The 19352-nt window shown below is 47.1% G+C and overlaps 1 protein-coding gene across 11 annotated transcripts in view; it reads right to left on the bottom strand.

Annotated features, from left to right (window-relative positions):
- Positions 1–19352, bottom strand: part of RCBTB2 (RCC1 and BTB domain containing protein 2) — a 1530600-nt gene that overhangs the window by 497798 nt on the left and 1013450 nt on the right. The gene's annotated exons all lie outside the window — the stretch shown is intronic.

Here is a 19352-nt window from a genome sequence, read left to right as displayed (position 1 = left end):
TTGCGCGCCGCAGACTCTGTGGGCCCTTGACGAAGTGGCTTCAGGCCAGGGGAGTGCGCTACATTTGGGGTCACCCGTTCTCGCTTGCCTTTGAGTTCAATGGAGACAGGTAATCACTTACCTCAGAGGTTGACATTCGGAAGGCGATGAATGAGTTGTTGGGTGATTCTCCCCTGGATCGTGGTAAAGTGAGCGAAGGGCTTCCACAGGATCGTCAAAGGGAGGCCTCAGAGTCTCAGGGGCAGAGACGTGTTCGGGGGCATAGGAAATACAGAAAGATTGCTCCGCCCTCTCCGGGGCAGCCTAAGTCATGAGGGAGAAACAGAGTTTTTTTTGTTTTGTTTTTTCTCTCCAATGAGGCTGTAATGTAACTGGAGGGAGCCTGCGGCGGGCTGGCCGGGATGGAACTCTAAACTTTGGGCTTTTCGGAATGTATTCCTGTTTGAATGGTTCAATGAATTTTTGCCTCTCATTTTTTTTTTGCTTGTGGTTGGGGGGCTCAGTATCTTGTGGTGTTATCAGGGATTCATCGCCCAGGTGGAGGCGATCCATGGTGGTCTGGGGGCTCGACAATCTGTTGATGCAGTCCTTTCAGATGCTCACATGTTGGGGAGGTGGGGGTGAGGGAGTTGGTTCTGTGGGGAGGGGGAGGTTGGAGCTACTTTGTTCACAGGACTCTTTCAGCTGAGGGGTGGTTTATGTGTGTGCTCTGGGGACTTGGGGCTGGGTCTGCAAGGCGGCTGCCACTAGGCTTTAAATAGGCAATCCAGCTTCCCTAATGGATGACCTGGCTCAGCTAATGTCGGTGGGGTCCCTTAATGGGCGTGGTTTGAACTCTCCGACCAAGAGGTCCCTGGTGTTGAGGGAGTTTGTGAGGCTGAAACTCCACTTTCTGTTTGTGCAGGAGTGCCACTGGATTAAGGGGAGGGAGCCCGCTTTTAAGTTCAAAGCTATTCAGCAGATGTTTCTGTCTTCATATGGGGCGAAGAGGTGAGGGGTTGTGCTTTTGGTTTCTCCTAATGCTCATTTCTCTCCCAGAGCCCATAGAGCGGATCCAGAAGGGCGCTATATTATGGTTAAGGAAGCGGTGAAGGGTCGTCTTTTTACATTGGTGGGAGTATAAGCCCTGAATGTAGGGCAAGATGTTTTTTGGAAGGGGATGGGGAGAAAATCAGGGAATTTGCAGAGGGAGCGCTGATAGTCAGGGGGGACTTTAACATGGTCTTGCGCCCTGATAAACATAGGAAACTTTCTAAAGCTAGTTCCGACCCTAGACCCCAGACGAAGCTAGCGGACTCTTTCCGCCGGGTAAATGAGGAACTGGGCCTGGTGGATGCGCATACGGCTGATGATGGTCGTGAACCCTTTTACACTATTTTCTTCGGAGTCCATCAGTCCTTCTCCAGGATAGATTATGTGTTCGTGGACTCCTCGACCCGGGAATGTATTGAAGATTTTGGTGTTGAAACTATCCCTTGGTCTGACCACGACCTGGTTCGGGTCAAGTTCGGTCTCCCCTCGGTGGAACAGCGCCAACCTCGATGGATATGTAACGACTCATTACTATTGGATAAGGAGCTTAGGCAGTCCCTTCTAACCTCTATCAATGAATTCTTTCTTTTAAATGACACGGGGAAGTGGGAATTAGAAGTGTATGGGACGCGTTTAAGGCCACGGTCAGGGGTGTTCTGATGGAGGTGGGAGCTAGGAGAAAGAAAGAAAGGTCTAGAAAGGAGCGCAAACTAAGCGAGCAGATCCTTACCATTCAGCCGGGGGGTAGGTTGAAATCGCAGATGAGCCCTGACGATCGCGAGAGACTACATCGTCTTAGGGTGAAGGTGTCCGCCCTCCTGGTGGGTCAGACGGAGAGAAAGCTGGTGTTTCTGAAGCAGCGCTATGTGGAGAAGGGGGAGAAGGCGGACAAGATTCTGGCCTGGCGACTGCGAGAACTTTGTCAGAGCAGGCGTGTTAACTGTATTACTACTCAGGCGGGGGAACGGCTGGTGGGTGATACCCAAATAGCGGAGCAGTTTAAGATGTACTATGAACAACTTTACACGTTGGGCTAAAGTGGGGACGGAGTTGAAATAGACCGGTTCCTTGATCCTCTCCCTATCCCAAGCCTCGCTCAGGAGAGCTCAGCCTCCTTGGACCTTCTCATATCGCCCCAGGAAGTAGCGGATGCTATCTCTTCCTTGAAGAGTGGTACGGCTCGAGGGGACGATGGATTCACTGTCCGGTTCTTTAAAACTTTTCGATTCACTTTGGCCCCTTTTTTAGCTAGAGTGTATAATGACGCCCTTGAGTCTGGCTCTCTCCCCGCTTCAATGATATCGGCCCTGATTGTGGTCATTCCAAAGGAGGGAAAAGATACCTCACTTTGTCAATCCTACAGGCCTATATCCCTCCTTAATGTAGATGTCAAAATCTTGGCCAAACTTCTAGCGAACAGGCTGTCCAAATTCCTTCCCTCTTTGGTCCATGGGGACCAAGTGGGATTTATCCCCGGGCGTCAGGGCGCGGACAACATTAGAAAAATGCTAGGTCTGATGTATGAGGTGGCTAAGTGGGAGCCAGAGGCTTATCTCCTCTCGCTGGACTCTGAAAAGGCCTTCGATCGTGTGGAGTGGCCATTTATGGGGAAGGTGCTCCGTAGGATGGGTTTTGGTGATAGATTTTGTGGGTGGGTCTCTGCCTTATATAATGGTCCATCTGCGCGGGTTCTCGCTAACAGTTCTACTTCATTGGGATTCCCGCTTTCGAGGGGGGCTCGCCAGGGCTGCCCTCTTTCCCCCCTCCTTTATGCTTTGGCAATGGAGCCATTCGCCATTGCGGTCAGAAATGACGAAGGAGTTGCGGGGGTGAAATGTGGGGACTTTGAATTTAAATTATCTCTTTTTGCGGACGATATCTTGGTGTATATGTCTGAGATGCACAACTCTCTCCCGCGGCTGTTGGATATAATTTGGTGCTTTGGGGCGTTCTCCGGGCTTAAAATTAATCTATCCAAATCCTGCATTATGCCTATGGGTAGGCTAGAGCAAGAGACCAGTGGTAAAACAGAGGTGTTGGGGATGAGAGTGGAGCAATCTGTTACTAGGTATTTGGGCACTAACATACCTAGAGATCTGGTTAGGATCTAGGAGTTGAACTCCCCCCCCCCCCGACCCCCGCAAACCAAGATTTTTAATGACCTGGTCAGATGGGCTCCTCTTACATTGGGCCTCATTACGAGTCCGGCGTTAACCGAGGCGGTAAAACCGCCTGGTTAACGCCGGACTCGTATTACCATTCCGCCTCCGTGACTCCCGGAATTACCGGGGCATCACAACCCCGGTTTTCCGGGAATCACGGAGGCGGAATGGTGTAAATCCCCATTCCCATTGAGTCCTATGGGACTCAATGGGAATCGGGATCATGGAAACACCGGCAGCATCTTGTAATGCTGCCGGTGTTTCCTCGTCCGCCTGCAGGCGGGCGGTGTTAAACCCGCCAGGTCAGACCTGGCGGGAACATCACCTCCCGCCTGCAGGGGTCGGGATCAGGCGGTCCGGAAACAACGGTGGCGGCGGGTTTACCGCCACCGTTATTTCCGGACCGCCACGATCGTAATGAGGCCCATTGTCTTGGTTCAGGCGTATGGTTACTGTAAAAATGAATATACTCCCCCCGTCTCCTTTACCTCTTCTCGGCTATCCCCTGTATCATTCCCGATTCTTTTTTTTAATCTCTTCGTTTCCGTCTCCTTTGGTTTGTCTGGGGTGGTAAGAGAGCAGAGTGAAATTTGGTACCTTGACTCTTCCAAAGGCGCTCGGGGGGTGGGGGGGGGGGGGTTTGGCCTTCCAGATGTTAAATTGTACTACAAAGCAGCTCAGTTGCGGGTGATGTCAGAACACTTTAGGGATGACATGAGGACATACTGGACATATGTTGAAGATGTGCAGGTCCATCCACATAAGGTCAGAGACTTGCTTTGGGCTCCCCCGCGCTCTCTGCCAGCGGTGTCTAAAACTCACCCAATCCTTTCGGTTCTCTGGGCACTATAGGAAGCCGAATAGGGACAATAAGTTCCTCTCTTCATGGCCGTCCCCCCTGTCGTCATTGTGGCCCCCCCCGCTCAATTTGGGGACCCGGGGCTTTCGCAGGAGGCAGTCGTGGTCGGATCAGGGGCTTGAGAGGGCTGCACAGTTGTTTAACAAGGGTTGTTTTATTGACTTTGACCAGTTATCTGAAGCTCTCCCGGGAAAGCCAATTTCTATCTTTGACTATTTGCGGCTCAAGGGCATCCTTACCCAAGCGGACTTGGTGGTTCATCTATCACGTCCTCTGATTCCGTATTGGAAAATCTTTGTGGAGTCTAAGTCCAGGAAGGGCTCTCTTTCTGAGATCTACAATGTTTTGGTGTCGGCTAATCTAGAGGGCAGGCAGGGGTTTAAAAGTGTATGGGAGGAGAGGACGGGTGAGTCCTTAGATGATCGAGGCTGGGAATCAGTATTTAGGGTAACCTTTGAGGGGAAGCTCTACACCGCAGCCATGGAGCAACATTTTAAGCTCTTGCACTCCTGCCATCCCCCCCCTGTCACCCTGTCTAGAATGTTTCCTAATGTGTCTCCCATGTGTCCTAGGGCGTATTCAGGCAGAGGAACGTGGTGCCATATGTGGTGGGAGTGTCCGGTCGTCATTAAGGGTTATTGGGCGGAGGTGCTCAGCTGGATCAAGGACATCCTGGGAACATCCCCCTCCCTTCACCCAATGGAGATCCTACTGAGTACTCCTAGGCCTGAATCTTAGACGCCGCTCTTCTCTAAGGTGACAAGGGCTATGTTGAGAGCTGGGAGAATGGCCCTAGCCCAGAAATGGAAAAGTCCCCAGGCCCCAACGAGGGCTGAATGGTTAAATAAACTTTTGGCAATTTTTACCTATGGGAAACTTGCAGCTATAGCTAATGATAACACGTCTTCGTTCCTGCAGGATTGGACTATTGTGTTTTTTAAGTGAGGACTGTGAAGCCTTGAAGCTATAATTTAATTGGACTTGGGATGGGACTCTCAGACGGGTGGGGTTGAAGCAGGGCGATTTTCAGGGACCTTACTGTCGGAGACAGGTTATAAAGGTGGTGCCCCAGGGTTTAGACCTTGGCTCGAACTCTAGTGCACACTTTGGTTGTTTTTCCTGTGTAGCTCCTTGTTTGGGGGGGGTTTGGGGTGGTGGGTGGATGGGTAGGGAGGGTGAGGATATAGAATGTTCTTTTGTTTTTTGGGGTTGTTGGATAGGTTTTTCGTTTTGCTCTGCCATCAGATGTTTACTGGTGTGTATGTTGCTATTTGTAAAACTTAATAAACAAAGTGGAAAAGGCTTCTGCTGCCACCAGTCCACTCAGGTGTGATCAGGGGGGATGTCCTGACATGTGAGAATTGAATGTGTAGGTAGGTGGGTGGATGCACAGCTTGAAGTAGTTATTCCTATACTAAACTAGCAGACAAATGCAGAGGGTAAAAAAGGCTGATTGAAGATGGCTACCGATTAAGAAGGACATGCAAGAGCTTGCTCCGTCCTCACAACGCAACCAAGTCATGCAGCAGTGGGTGAAGAAGCCCCCTCCCTTGACTTACAACTGCCAGTGAGCAAGTCGACGGCAACTCCCTCACCCTACTTCTAGCACCTGATGCAGGAATTTAACTGTGGCAGGAGCGTGGAAAGCAAGGGACACGCCCTGGCTCCTCAGCACTGCTGACATCCCCCACGGAAGATAGCTGCTGCGGCTTCCTTCCCATCAAAGCAATCCAACTCCTCTCCCCTGCAGCAGATGACGTTTGTGACCAGCTTCAGGTTCCTAAATCAAAGATGTATTTGCTGTATACGGTATTGAAGTTGATCCTCGATACCTCATTTGTGGCTGATTGTTAGGCAGAATTCTCCTTCTAGGGCTTTGCTGGATTTCTGGAGTTTATTTTTTCCACCTGGTAAGAGTGTACATCTTTTTTCCACTCTTACATGTGTTTTGGCCTGTGTGTTGTTACTCATTGTGTGATTTTGGGCACTGGAGCACACCACTCCAAGTGCCCCTGTTCTTATATGGGTTACACAGCGCCTTTAGTGTGGTAACCCAGGGTTGTTTTTAAGACTTCCCTCTGACTCCATTTCGCTGGGGCCGACTACTGTCCCCCAGAGAAAGGTAAAGTTGACATTTACTTTACATAGTCATTTTTACCACAGACCCAGTACACCCAATCTTACATGGAGTACTGGAAAGGGTTAATCTGTACCCCTTTTCTGTCTGTACCTCCCTGAGCATTGTTTTGCTCTTTTAACATTTAGACTTGGCTGGTGGCAGTGGTATCTACCCTAACTTTTCTACCGCGATTAAATTAGATAAACGTGGTACTGTTCTTGGCTATTATATTAGCCTCGAACATAAACCTGCTTGACCAAATCGTCTTTCTTTTGGCTCCGGTTGGGTTTATTTGCCATTTCTTTTTGTTAAAGTCCTTCTTGTGTTTTACTTTGCGTGGCAAACTAGGTTCGCCTTCCTTGTTCACCGTCTTTTGGCGGGCTTCTGCAGAGAAGCCCTCCTCTTGGTGCCTGGGTGTCTAGGTAGACTATATGTGGGGAAAGGGTGTAGTCACCCCCTGCACAGGGTATCCTAGGAAACCCAAGTCGCACTTTGCCATGATTGGCTGAGGTGGTTGTCCCGGCTGGACAACCCCCCTGCTGCGTGATCGACAGCCAGGCTGTGTGAATGGGGGTTTTGCGCATAAAAGGCAGGTCTCTTGGGCTAGAAGTCAGAGTCGCCTCCGGAACTACAAGGAACCGAAGAGAAGCAGAAAGAACGACGGATGCTACAACTACCCCGTCCCGGTGACGCCCTGGCTATCTTCCCTTCGACGACTAAGAGGATATACAGTCCGGAGTCTTCTTCACTTGAGCCTGGTGGGGATAACCAGCTCATCTTCTTCAGCCAGAGAGCTCCCCCGTGGTCGAAATCGCTGCACACTGCTGTAGTGGTCCGGATAGCCACCTGCCGAGCCTCTCCTGTTTTTAAGGAGCACAACTTTGCGTTGTCGCTGCTGCCGGCTTCATCCATGTGTGGTGCAGACCCCCTTCAGACGTCCTCCTTCACAACGAAGCTCCAGGAATCGTGGGTCTGCGGGAAACCAACAGGAACAACTGCCAGGGCACCAGCTGCATCGTTGGAATAAGGTACTGTGTTCTACTCGAGGAAACTGGGTGAATACCTTTTCTTCATCCTCAAGGCTCGTCCTTGTCTTCCCTCCTTCTTAGAACTTTTGCTTCCGAACATTGACAATATCCAAGTACTTTTTGGCTACACTGAATCGTGAACTGTCTAACGGTATGATCTTCGGCACAGGTCTCCGGTGTCACCTAAACCTGGCTCCGACCCTTTGACTTTTGAACTCCTGTCTCCGAGTGTTTCTCAATACTGTTTGCCTAACCTAAATATTGCCTGTGATTTTTGCCTCCAACTCCCTCTGGGTGTCTCAGGTGCTAAGTGTGTTTTTGCCCCGGTAGCATTTCATGTCACGGATATGCATTTATTTAGTAGACCGAACTGTCAAAAAGTGATCGCAGCCGTATCTGCAGTATCGTGTTTTGTTCATAACAACGGTTCATTCAAACACAGGGTACTTACCTTGAGACTTACTGTACAAAGTGAATTGGTTAATTGTAGTATATTTAACGTGTGGTTTTGTTTAAAGTTTAATAGAGGTGTTGTGTTTATAACTGATGGTTTAAAAATAAATGTACTTATATTTTTTACCTGAAACCTTGAGTCCGTGTTTGCTTGAGTCAAAGTAATTGTGGTCCCTTTGTGTAATCTCTGCTACTGCTCATATACTCTTGAGATAAGCCTGGCTGCTCTGCTACCACTATAACTTAGTAGTACAGGCTTGTACCAAAGGTAAAACTTGTATTGGCACCTGTAGTCTTAATCAGGTGTAGTGGTCCCTAAGGGCACTGCACAGGATTCTGCCTAACACAGATTACATGTGCTTTGAAGGCATCTACAAGCAAAATCGGGGACTGAGCAGGCAAGAACTAGACCACACCATCCATGTGGTAAGCAGCTCAGAAGGGGGTCTAAACGGGAACTTGGGCCTCATTCCGAGTCGGGCGCTAGGGGATACCGGGCACCGGTAAGGAGACCGTTGCCGGTATTCCCCTAACGCCCGATAGGGCTCAATGGGAATGGGGAGGGCGCAAATAACGGGCTCGCGAATGGCACCATGACTACCACCAATCTCGTAATGACCGCCATTGACATCGTCGCAAGTGGTTGAGTAGATTCTCCACAATTAAATAACCTGCGCAAGCCAAGTGATTTACAGCATATAAAGCAAACTATATCCCGCTGGTGGGTGGGCTGAACACCTTAAGCCAAATACAGCAAAACAATAAACGCATCAACCTACACCAGCTAGACGTGGACAAAAGAGGAGATACTACAGTGCCTCGAGGGAAAACGTATAAAATTAGAGAAACTACCCAAAAGGTGAGGGACGTTTAGTAAAACAAAGAAACAAATGTTTCTCACTTTGCAGCTCGCTCCGAACTCGTGTGCCAAAAACACAGCACAGTTATTGGATCAGTGCGACAACTCAATATAAAGAGAACCAAAAGGACATTTGCATCTACAGCAAGTAAACAGCTAACAACCGACAATAGAGGATCTATGTCTGGTGCCAGGAAGAAATCCACGCAACTGGGACATATGGACTCCCAGCAAAAACAACCCAATTCCCTAGATACACCTTGGGCAAGTAGTAAAAGCCCATATGGTCCCTTGATGAAATCTAAACAGCAAGACTTATCTGAAACACCCATGGTGTATTAGATATGGTGGCGTCCAAGGATGACTTTATCAAAAGGTTCCAGGACTTCCAGGACAAATTCACCTCTTCTTTTCAGCAGCAATTGTACACATTCGCATCGGAAATCAGAGACTTGCTAGCTGAATTTAGCAAAGAAATATCTACTCTGGCAGAAAGGGTAGACACTAAGGAATGAGCCATACAGGAATTGATAGAAGGGAGTAAACTTTCAGATATTACCCTAGAAGATCTGTCCAGAATGACACACAACCTGGAACTGCAATAAGAAAACCTAGAGAACCGCTCACGTTGCTCTAACATTAGAGTCAAAAATCTTCCAGAATCAGTGGCGGATGCAGAATTGAAAGAAACAGGCTCTAAGAGATTGGAACCAGGTAGCTCTGCCCTCCCCTGCCCACACTCCCCAGGGACTTACCAGCTGCCTGTGCGCTCTACCCTTAAAAAGAACACATTTTAAGGGAAGCAAGAACTGCTGCTTTGATCACACATAACTGGGTCGAGATACAACTTGATCAGGATTTATCAAGGTTGACTTTTCAAAAACGCTGAGATATGTACCCCATAGTAAAAACTCTGCAGGTACCGGGCATAAGATACAGATGGACTTTCCCCTTTGGACAACATTTCAATCTGAACGGCAGGGAACAAAGGATCACTTCCAGGGAGTCAGGCATGGCGCTACTGCACATTGAGGAAGACATTCAGGCAGGGCTTCAAGAAGGGGAACAAGTTTCCACAGAGTAGCAGGCAGTGCTCTCGAATACAGGGGAATAGTTTTCCAGGGATCGACAAAAGAGGAATTGCAGGGGTCCACGAAAGGAAGAATGGAGAGCTCGATTTAGAGGCCCAACCTATAAGTCTGGCACATCGTAGGAAGGCAAACTTAAGGCATAATACTTTTTCACAAGAAACAGACTTGTACAAAAACACCAGATAAGAAGATTGGAAGGACAGCAACATCTTCGTTTCTATCTGTTCAGGTAACAGATGGGGGGAGTTAGGACTCTCCACACATAACTGGGATAGAGAGTGATTCGCAGCCGGGAGTTGTGACCCTGGGATACAATAGGTACTGTGTATTACACCAGGGAATAGTTCTAGGGAAGGGAAATGGGATTGGTGGCAGAAGGGTACAAAAGTTGGTGGAGAAGCTATGGGAATAGATAGGGAAGGGGGGAAAAGTTGGTAAGGGAGGGGAAACTGCTCGTTCTGCAGAAAGATTATGATGATGATGTAAAAGAAATTTACCTGAAAGTGCTGATTGTAAGGTGTAATGCACAAATGGAATACAATTCAAGAGCCTGTTGTGGAATGTAAGGTGGCTTAATACCCAGCAGAAGCGATGGAAAGTAGAGTCCTTTTTGAGGCGTCACCAACCAAATTCTTGTGGCGCTTGAAGAAACCCATATATGAAAAGGTAGACATGGGTAGATTTTTATTGCGCCAGTACCTGAAAATAATACAGGCAAATGCTGAATGCAAGGTGGCAGGGGTACTTATAGCTATGAAACATGGGTTAGAGTTCCAAATCGTTCACACTAAGACTCGTAAGGAGGGAAGTGTCACCTCCTTTGCCCTGTGCCGTCTTTAGAGGCGCTGGACGTTCTGCCATTGACTTGGCCGGCATGTCTTTCCCGCAGCGCATGTTAACGTTCTAGTGGTTTTCAACATGGCTGCCACCTGCCGCTGTTCACTCTAGCGGTAGTCAGTGGTGCATTGCAACCTGTGTCCTACTAGGGGTTATACGCTCGAAGGATCGTGCCTAGTGTTCTTCATTATGTGATTTCTCTCCTGTTCTTACTCCTTCCTACTCACTCCGCCTCGGAGGGCGTTGTTTTGTTTCCTTGGATTGCCTGCAGCATACCTCATCCCAGGCTCCTGGTTGGCTCAGGTCTCCCGGCTTGGCTCCAAGCCTCACCCCTGTCTCCCTGCTTCCCCTCACTTGATTTCCTCCCTGCTTCCCTCCTCCGATGACTGTTCCCACACTGTTGGGGATTTCCAGTCTGAGTTCTCTGAAACCCAGTCTCCTGCTCGGTACAAGCTGTTCTTGGTGCTCCCTTACTTCTTTGAGGGGTTTCATTCAGTCTACTCAGCTTCAATGGGATATTGGAAAATACAGCTGAACCTCGTCAGCACGGACTCCATTCCTGCTTGCTACTACATACCGCAACATTCATCAAGCAGGGATTGTGTCACTACAGTTCTGCCGCCTCACTCTTGACTCTGTAGTTTTCGGAATCTTCATTTGGAGTACAGACCAGTATCAAGGGGTTTTCTGCCACACCGGCTTTTCCCCTGTCTGTTTCGGGAAGCGGGCCACTAGTCTGCCAATTTGATAGGCAGACATAGTGGCTTCCCCCCCGCGACAGGCCTTACCTCTTTAAGGAACGAAGGACTACCAGGAAGAAAAAGAAGGGAAAAAAGGTTGGACTACGGAAACCTTCACAACCAGTCCGGAAGAATCAGGTGAGGAGTTGGGGGGTCTCTCTGATTAGGAAGATCATCTTGACAGGTAGATATGTATTTGTAATCCTTAAGCTTGGGACAAGGAAACTTACAGTAGACTCAATATATTCCCCAAATACAGGCCCAGACGGCTTTCTTGAAACATGTCACAGGGCAATTGGAATCTTTCATAGAAGGAGAATTAATGTTATTGGTGGATTTCAACTTAGCGTGGGATCCAGATCGAGACTGTTGCAGGCTGACTAGATATGCTGTAGCCTCCCTTTCTAAGGTCCTAAAAAAGAAATATGCAGATCTTTCCATTGTAGGTGTTTGGCTTATCTTGAAGGGAGAAGAGAAGGGATACCTTTTACTCACACGTACATAGGACATTCTCCCGGATAGACTATGTATTGATCTCCACCTCATTCGTGGGCGTTGTCACGCAAATAAAACCCCCACCATTTACCTCACAGATCAAGCCACAATTACGGTAGATCTTAATATTGCAAAAGAGAGACAGCCTTTAATCTCGGAGGTTTCCACTTAAATTAGTACAGGATCAAGTGGTCGTCGGTGAATACTATTTGGGATGCGTTTAAGGCAACATTAAGAGGTTTTCTTATAGCAGCTGAAGCTCAAAGACATAAGCAGAGTATGGCCTTAGAAGAGGAACTAGCTTTAGTTTAAAAAAAAGATGGAAACTGACTCTGGTGCCGCGATTCGGGAAAAAAGATAGAACACTAGCCGGTAAACTCAATTTTCATATTGCTCAGAAGACAGAGAAAGACCTTATTGTTTTAAAACAAAATTATTATATAAAAGCAAATAAAATGGACCGCCTTCTAGCATCCAAGCTGCGACAACACACAGCCTCAAGGTCTATACAACAGATCAAACTACCCTTGGGGGAGACCACATCCGAAACCATGAGCATCCTTACACAGTTCCACACTTTCTATACCAATCTATATAAATCTGAAGCTCCGGTACCACTCTTACAGAAAGCTTATTTAGATTCGGTCAATCTCTCTCAACTCACATCAGTTGACATCCAAGCACTAGAAGGGGCCATAACTCAAGACAAGGTGACTCGGTTTATCAGGGAACTTCCCCTAAACAAATCACCAGGACCAAATGGATACCCAGCTAGGTTCTATAAAACATTCAATCATTAATTAGCCCCTATATTGACAAAATTATCGAACTCCTTCTTACATACAGGCAAATTACTCCTATGGAAGAAGGAAAAATAATCCTCTTCCCCAAACCCGGAAAAGAACCAACAATGTGCAGGTCATACTGCCCAATAGCATTGATTAACATGGATGCAAAAATGTTCACTAAGATGGCCAATCGGTTAGTAGATCATATGCCTATACTCGTACATCCAGACCAAACAGACTTTATAAAACTTCGACAAATGCACAACACTATCCGCAGAGTATGCCATGCCATATCTTAGAGAAAGTGGAAAAGTAGCAGATTCCTGCAGTCCTTGTCTCCATCGACGCGGAAAAAGCTTTTGATTGTGTACCATGGTCTTTTCTTTTCTTTACCCTGACTAAGATGGGATTTGGACCAAAATGTACGGCACTGATCAAAGCCATTATTAAAACCCTACCGCACAACTGCTAATAAATGGTCAAACATCCCCCCCTTATTTACCTTCAACACGTAACCAAACAAGGATGCCCCCTGTTGCCCGTGCTATATGCACTTCATTTGGAACCTTTATTGGCTAAGTTCAGACAGACAGAGGGAATAAAGGGAATACAGTTTGGAGGCATCCCACATAAAATTATGGCATATGCCGACGATTTGCTACTTATGACAGCAGACACCATTAACTGTTTACAGTTAGCCACTCAAGAATTAGAAACCTTTGGTGGGGTAGCGGGCCTAAAGATTAATGCTGCCACATCAGAGATTTTAAACTTATCTCTTTCACCATCGGAAATGCAGGACCTACCGGGACACACGCAACTTGGTTGGGCACAATCAGGGATAAAACTGCTTGGGGTAGTAATAACTCCCACACTAAAAGGTCTATATGCAGCCAATTACCCTACATTCAGTGAGAAATAGAAATGAAGTGTAAGAAATGCGATCCTTTCACTAAGTCATGGCTGGGTAGAATACACACCGAAGATGGTAACCCTCCCCAAAGCATTATACATGTTTCAAGCACTACTAATTAGAGTTCCCCAAGCATTTTTCCACAAAATACACAAAGCTATTTCGGCATTCATATGGAAAAATAAAACTCCACGGATAGCTGTAAGCGCGCTACTGATCCCAACTGAGCAAGGAGGGCTAGGTCTCCCCAAATTTTTGAAATACTATCGAGCAGCCCAATTAAGGGTGATTAAAGAGTAGTCCATGGGCGAGTCGTGGAAAAGATGGGTGCAAAGGGAACAGGCGGTGGGTGGAAGTTTTATGGTTGCCAAAACAAGATCGCCTGACAAACATACATGTGAGCAATATAATGGGGGTAGTAGAAGATACCTGGGGCACTATAGTTAAAAAGTATAGTTGGATGACATATCTCTTGCCACTTACACCATTGTTCTTTAATCCCCAGTTCACCCCAGGTCAAAATCCCAATGCATTTTTTTATTTTTTTTATTTGGCATATGCTTTATTACAGTCCTTTGCCAATTATCACATAGCATAGAAAAGAAAACACAACAATTAGACAGACATATTTCATATAGCTCAACAACGAAATCTAAAAACCATTAATTTGCTACTAAAATCGAATTAAACAGTCCATTCATAAAAGATGTTGGGGCAAGAGACATTCTAATATCTCTCCTTTGCATAAGCATGCCCACCAAACTTTGCCTTCTTGGATTCAAAACTCGCCCACCATAGAAACTTAGCTTGCTGGGCCGCCAACTTTGGACACATGAGTGCAAGGTGCATTAGAGTTTCTCGCTGAGTTTTACACAATCTACAAACATCTGTCTCTCCGATACCCATTTTTCTTGAGGTCAATACCTGGTTCATTGGTAGAAGATCCAATCTAGTGCATAGCAGCAAGTTTCTGTTGTGAGGGCTTGGGAATTTGATCAGATATTTCAGAACTGTGTTCCTTTTGTTGGTGTCAGTTATTATATAACCATTAGGGTTATGCTTCACATTTAGTTCTACAGTTTATATCCAATCCCAAACCTTTATCTTTTCCGCATCTGGATTTGTCATCAGGAGGTCAAGGCTTACGTCTGCTTCTGTCATTACTGCTTTGCAGTCTTTGAACCAAAGAGCTAGGATCCATTCTTCATTCACCGTTTTTCTCAGGTCAATCATTTAATACTGTTTTGGCTGATTTTGAAGAGACAATTTCCTAAATCGGGTAAGAGACTTCCATACGATGGCCGCATAGCTGGAAAGCAGGCCCAATTCTTGTTGTATGGTTGATATCGGAAACGCATTTAGGTAATTTAAGAGTGTGTTTCCAAAACAGGCCCTTCAAGGTGCTCCAAACCTCTCATGGAAGACTTAGGGATGCTTCTGAACCATAAGTAATGATGGGATTACTTTCTGTCTGTAAAACCTAATTAATGGTAACAGTGAGAACCTACCGAATCTTTTATGGATGATGTTGCCTTGTGTTGCCAAGTTCTTGGTTTTGGTTTTTAACTCTTGTATTCGTGGGGAATCATTTATACTCAGGTTTATGTCCAGACCGAGGTATCACATGTGAATTCGCCAGTTAAATGTTTGGCACATTTTCTTTCCCCATCGATGTTTGTAGGGTTAGAACTACTGATTTTGAGGCATTGATTTTTAACCTGTTTGTCTCAGTATAGTTTGTCCAATTTCCTCTGTAGGCCGACAGGAGTTTGAGCTAGAATAATCAGATCGTCAGCATCCAACATTCATCCGATGTGTGACCCTTGAGTTTTCAGTGGAAAAGAATCATCACCAGACATTGGATGTTGTATGTCTGAAATGAACAGATTAAATAATTCAGCTGCGAGCGGGCATCCTTGTTTTAGCCCTCGACAGGTGTAGATTCTTTTAGCTAGAAGACCTGATTGATTCAGACTTATTTTAATTGAGGTTGATGTATGCAGTGTTTTTATTGGTTCCAAGATTTCATCCAGACAGCCCCACTGCTTGATTTTCTTCCACATTAGTACCCGGCGCGCGCGGCGCATCGGGAATCCACTGTGTTGATTGGCTTTTTTCCGAGCCATACCACACGGTATTCCTGTGTATGCCGTGCGTGCCGAGTACTCTGTTCCCGGCGAGGGTCGTGGCAGCCCCTCAGCCAATGAGGAGGCTCGAAACGGGGAAATCCCCGCTCCGAGCCTCCCCATGGCTGGAGTCTGCCTTCGGTCCCCGCCGGGGACTCGGGTAAGACTTTTTTTTCCCCTCCCTCCTCCCACCTCCCTGCCCTCCCCGCCCCACTTACCTTCTATCCCTTGGTCTCCGGCAGTGGATGATGCAAGTGGATGATGGAAGCCTCCAGGCGTGTGGGGGCTCGGAGCGGGGCCATCCCCGCTCCGAGCCTCCACACGGCTGGAGGCTTCCATCGACCCCCGCCAGAGCCGCAGTACTTTTTTTCTTTTTTTTTCCCCTTCCCCCCCTCCCAACCCCACTTACCTTCTTTTTTCTTCTTTTCTTGGGAGCAAACACGCTGGAAACACTTTTGTTCCCAGCACGTCCGCCATGGAAAGGGAAAACAGACTACGTTTTCCCTTTCCCGGCGGACTTTTTTTTTTCTGTTTTGAAACGCAGCAGCATTTCTAAACAGAAAAAATGCCATTAGTAGCCCGGTCTAACGGGCCAGGGTACTAATGGCAATAAGACCCTCGGCGGCGGGGCAATACCGCCCACGGTAATGCCCCCGGGGCTTCGTTAAGGCCCTCACTACGCTCAGGTCTGTAACTACGTCCCCAGGGGCATTACCTGGGGCAGTATTGGCCCACCGCCTCGGGTCTTATTGCCACAGTAATGCACTATCGACGTGGTCAAAAGCTTGGTCCAAATCGACAGAGGCTACGTAGATTAGTAATCATCCCACATGAGGCATATGATCGTTAGTTGGATTTAAAAGCCTCAGTTTGCTTCAGTTCAGTGCTGGTGACTGTTGCAGAGTTCCCATTTGTAGTCGGTCCATTGTTCCTCATTCTTTGGATTTAAAATTTATTGTGTTCATTAGTGTTTACTGCTTTCCGGATTCCCGATCTGGCTTCCCCTGTTTTGCAGTCAGCACTTCAGTGCATTTCTGTTCCAGTTAGTCTATGTTCTATACTTCGTTGACCTTGCTTTGTTCTGCAGTGTAAACTTTAGTTTATTAAGCACTATTCCTACTTTTCCCTTGCCAAGAATTTTATATTTTAAGGTATCCTCCCTTTGCAGTCATAGCCTTTCAGGATTGTGATTTTATCAGCAGGGTCTGAGGGTTTTGCTGGTATCCCAGGTGGTGTTTCTCACCCTCGTGAGTATTGTGTTTAAGTTACCTTATATAATACCATCAAGGGTGCCAGATCAAAGACCATGGCCCTAATTATGAGTCTGCCGGTAACCCCCCGTGCTACCGGCAGGTTACCGGCAGACTTGCCTTACCGTTTCCACCGCCCAATATCCTGATATTACCAGGATATTACAGGTTGCAGCGAAATTCCCATGGATTCCTATAGTAATGGTGCCGGTGCTTCAGTGTTAAATCTGCCAGTAGGGGCCAGAATTACCGGCAGGACATGCCTGCTGGTAGTTCACTGCCCCTACGGGCAGACTTGTAGTTTGCCGGTCCAGAAAGGGTGCCAGTAACCGCTGTTACCAGCACTTTTTTCTGGACTGGCAAACTTGTAATGAGGGCCCCCGTCGTTGCTTGTCCTATATCTGGGCTTAGGGTTAACAGTATCTGACTAGCAACTTTGGGTGAGGAGCTTGCAGACTTTCCTTGTAATCATGAGGAGCTTGTAAGTGCTCACTCCAGATCACTTTCATATATTTGCATCACATTCTACTTCCTGGGTATTAGCGTGCATGCATCTTGTTTCCAAGATTTTTATTAGGAAGTCTATACAGGGGTGGGCCAACTTAATCAAAAGGACCCCCCGCGCCCCAAACAAAATTGCAAAACATAGGATGGCCTTCTTCCACATGTATTTTATGGTGGCTTTCCCAGCTTCCCCATTTCCCTGTTTCAGCTGTTACTGTTCCAAAGTCACAGATGAGTTACCTCATTCTTCCATACAGGCTTCAGCATGTACCAAACACTTCCTCTACGCTTACCGTATACCGAGGACTAAGCTAGTCCTTGATGTTCTGCAGGACTCTCATGGTTCTGCAGATGGCGCTGAGGTCAACCAGGAGAGATGCAGCAATCCCTTCTTTTCCTGACTCTGTTCTACCCACCTTTTCAACTGTCCATGGGCTCCCTGACACCTGTTAGACCTGCGTAGGGCCTGACCTGGCCCTCTGTAACCTCCTACCTCTAGCTGACTAACCTGCTTCTGGCTCTTCTCCTCTCTTTTCAATACCTTAATAATGTCCAAATCTCTTCATCTATTGCTTTCTTTTTTCTCTTTCACAACGTGTCAACTTCTGGAAAATAGTCACGTCACTCACACCTATAGCCTCCTCATAATGATCCATCACTTTCTCTTTACTGGCACATTGGCCTGTTGTTGCTAACTTCGACACTCTCGGTCTTACTTCGTCTATCCAACTTTTGAATGTTACTCAGTCCTTTGACTTCACCCCAGGTTTTAATTCCTTTCTCCTTCCCTCTGCTCGTCTTCTACTGCCACTCCATGACCATGACTTCCTTCCTCCTTTCCTCTGTTCCTACGACTGCCTTCCACTCCACTCCTGATTTTGCTTCCTCACTACCTTGCCCTGATCCTACTACCGCCTTTCATTCTACTCCAGGTTTGGCTTCATCTATTTTCATCTGTTCCTACTATCGCCTTTCACTCCAAACCTGCCTTTATTTCTTCCTGCTTTCTCTCCCCCTTTACTCTCACCACTTTCTTGTTTTCTGTAGCGATCACCTCCTCTCCTGTGCAACTACTTCTCCAGCTCCTCTTTGAAGCCTTCTCCAGTCTCCAAAATCTCTACAGCACCACACTTGACCGAGCTGCATGCCTTATATAGTAACATACTACCAACTCCTGATTGGAACTAGGGGTTATGGTCAGCAGCAGTGTTCATAAAGAGAGTGAGGATTGGGAATGGCTAGGCTCGCGCACTTTCTGATGGTCAATACGAGGCTAAAGGGGCTGGGCTCAACCTGTAAGCCCTAGTGTCCATTTTGAAACTCTGTGTGCACGTAGAGGCTGAAAAAGCTGCTTGTATGGAGGGTATCCTACTCGGCTGCCGTTGGGAAGGCAAGTGTTTTAGGAGGGGTTGTAGGTGTGTTTAGATCTCCCCCATGATCTTATTGTCTTTGAAGTGTGTTCCTATGGCCTCCCTGTCCTTGAAGGGATAATTTCATTTCCCTGATCCATTCTGGGTTTTCTGGTTTGGAGAGAAGGGCCTTATGGGAGAAGAACAAGTTACTTACCAACTGTAACGTTCTTTCGACTGGATGTTTCTCCCATGTATTCCTCATGTATTCCTCATTTTATGATATTCGTATCCTGCCAGCTTCGCTGCTTTGGATTTTCCGAAGCAGCGAAGCTGGCAGGAGACGAATATCATAACATGAGGAATACGTGGGAGGACACAATCCATTCGAAGTAGTCCATCTGAGGGTGGTTTGCCTGTACAATTTTGATGTTTGGGCCCTGCGACAGGTTTCCTGATGTCTTCCCTGGTTTGAGTGGCCTGACTGGGTAATTTGCGAGGTTTACCCATTCCCCTGCCCCTAATTCTGCATCCTGGATCGAGTCCGGATTTTGTTTCTTTTCCTGAAAGGCATTACCTGAAATGTATTTTTCTTTAATTGGCTTTGCTAGGTACCCGGCTCACTGTGTCACCTGGCTTGTCGTCACCAGACGAAGTTCCAGGTAGGGAACTCCGTCACATTACTCACTGTGTGATTGTGTGCATATTTCCTCAGTCATATCCACTGTCCGATTACTCCTCATGACA

The sequence above is a fragment of the Ambystoma mexicanum genome, chromosome 7q (genome assembly GCF_040938575.1).
Source record: "Ambystoma mexicanum isolate Mex_15411 chromosome 7q, UKY_AmexF1_1, whole genome shotgun sequence".
NCBI lineage: Eukaryota > Metazoa > Chordata > Amphibia > Caudata > Ambystomatidae > Ambystoma > Ambystoma mexicanum.
Note: the sequence above shows the minus strand (reverse complement) of the source record. Positions and strands in the feature narration are given on the sequence as shown.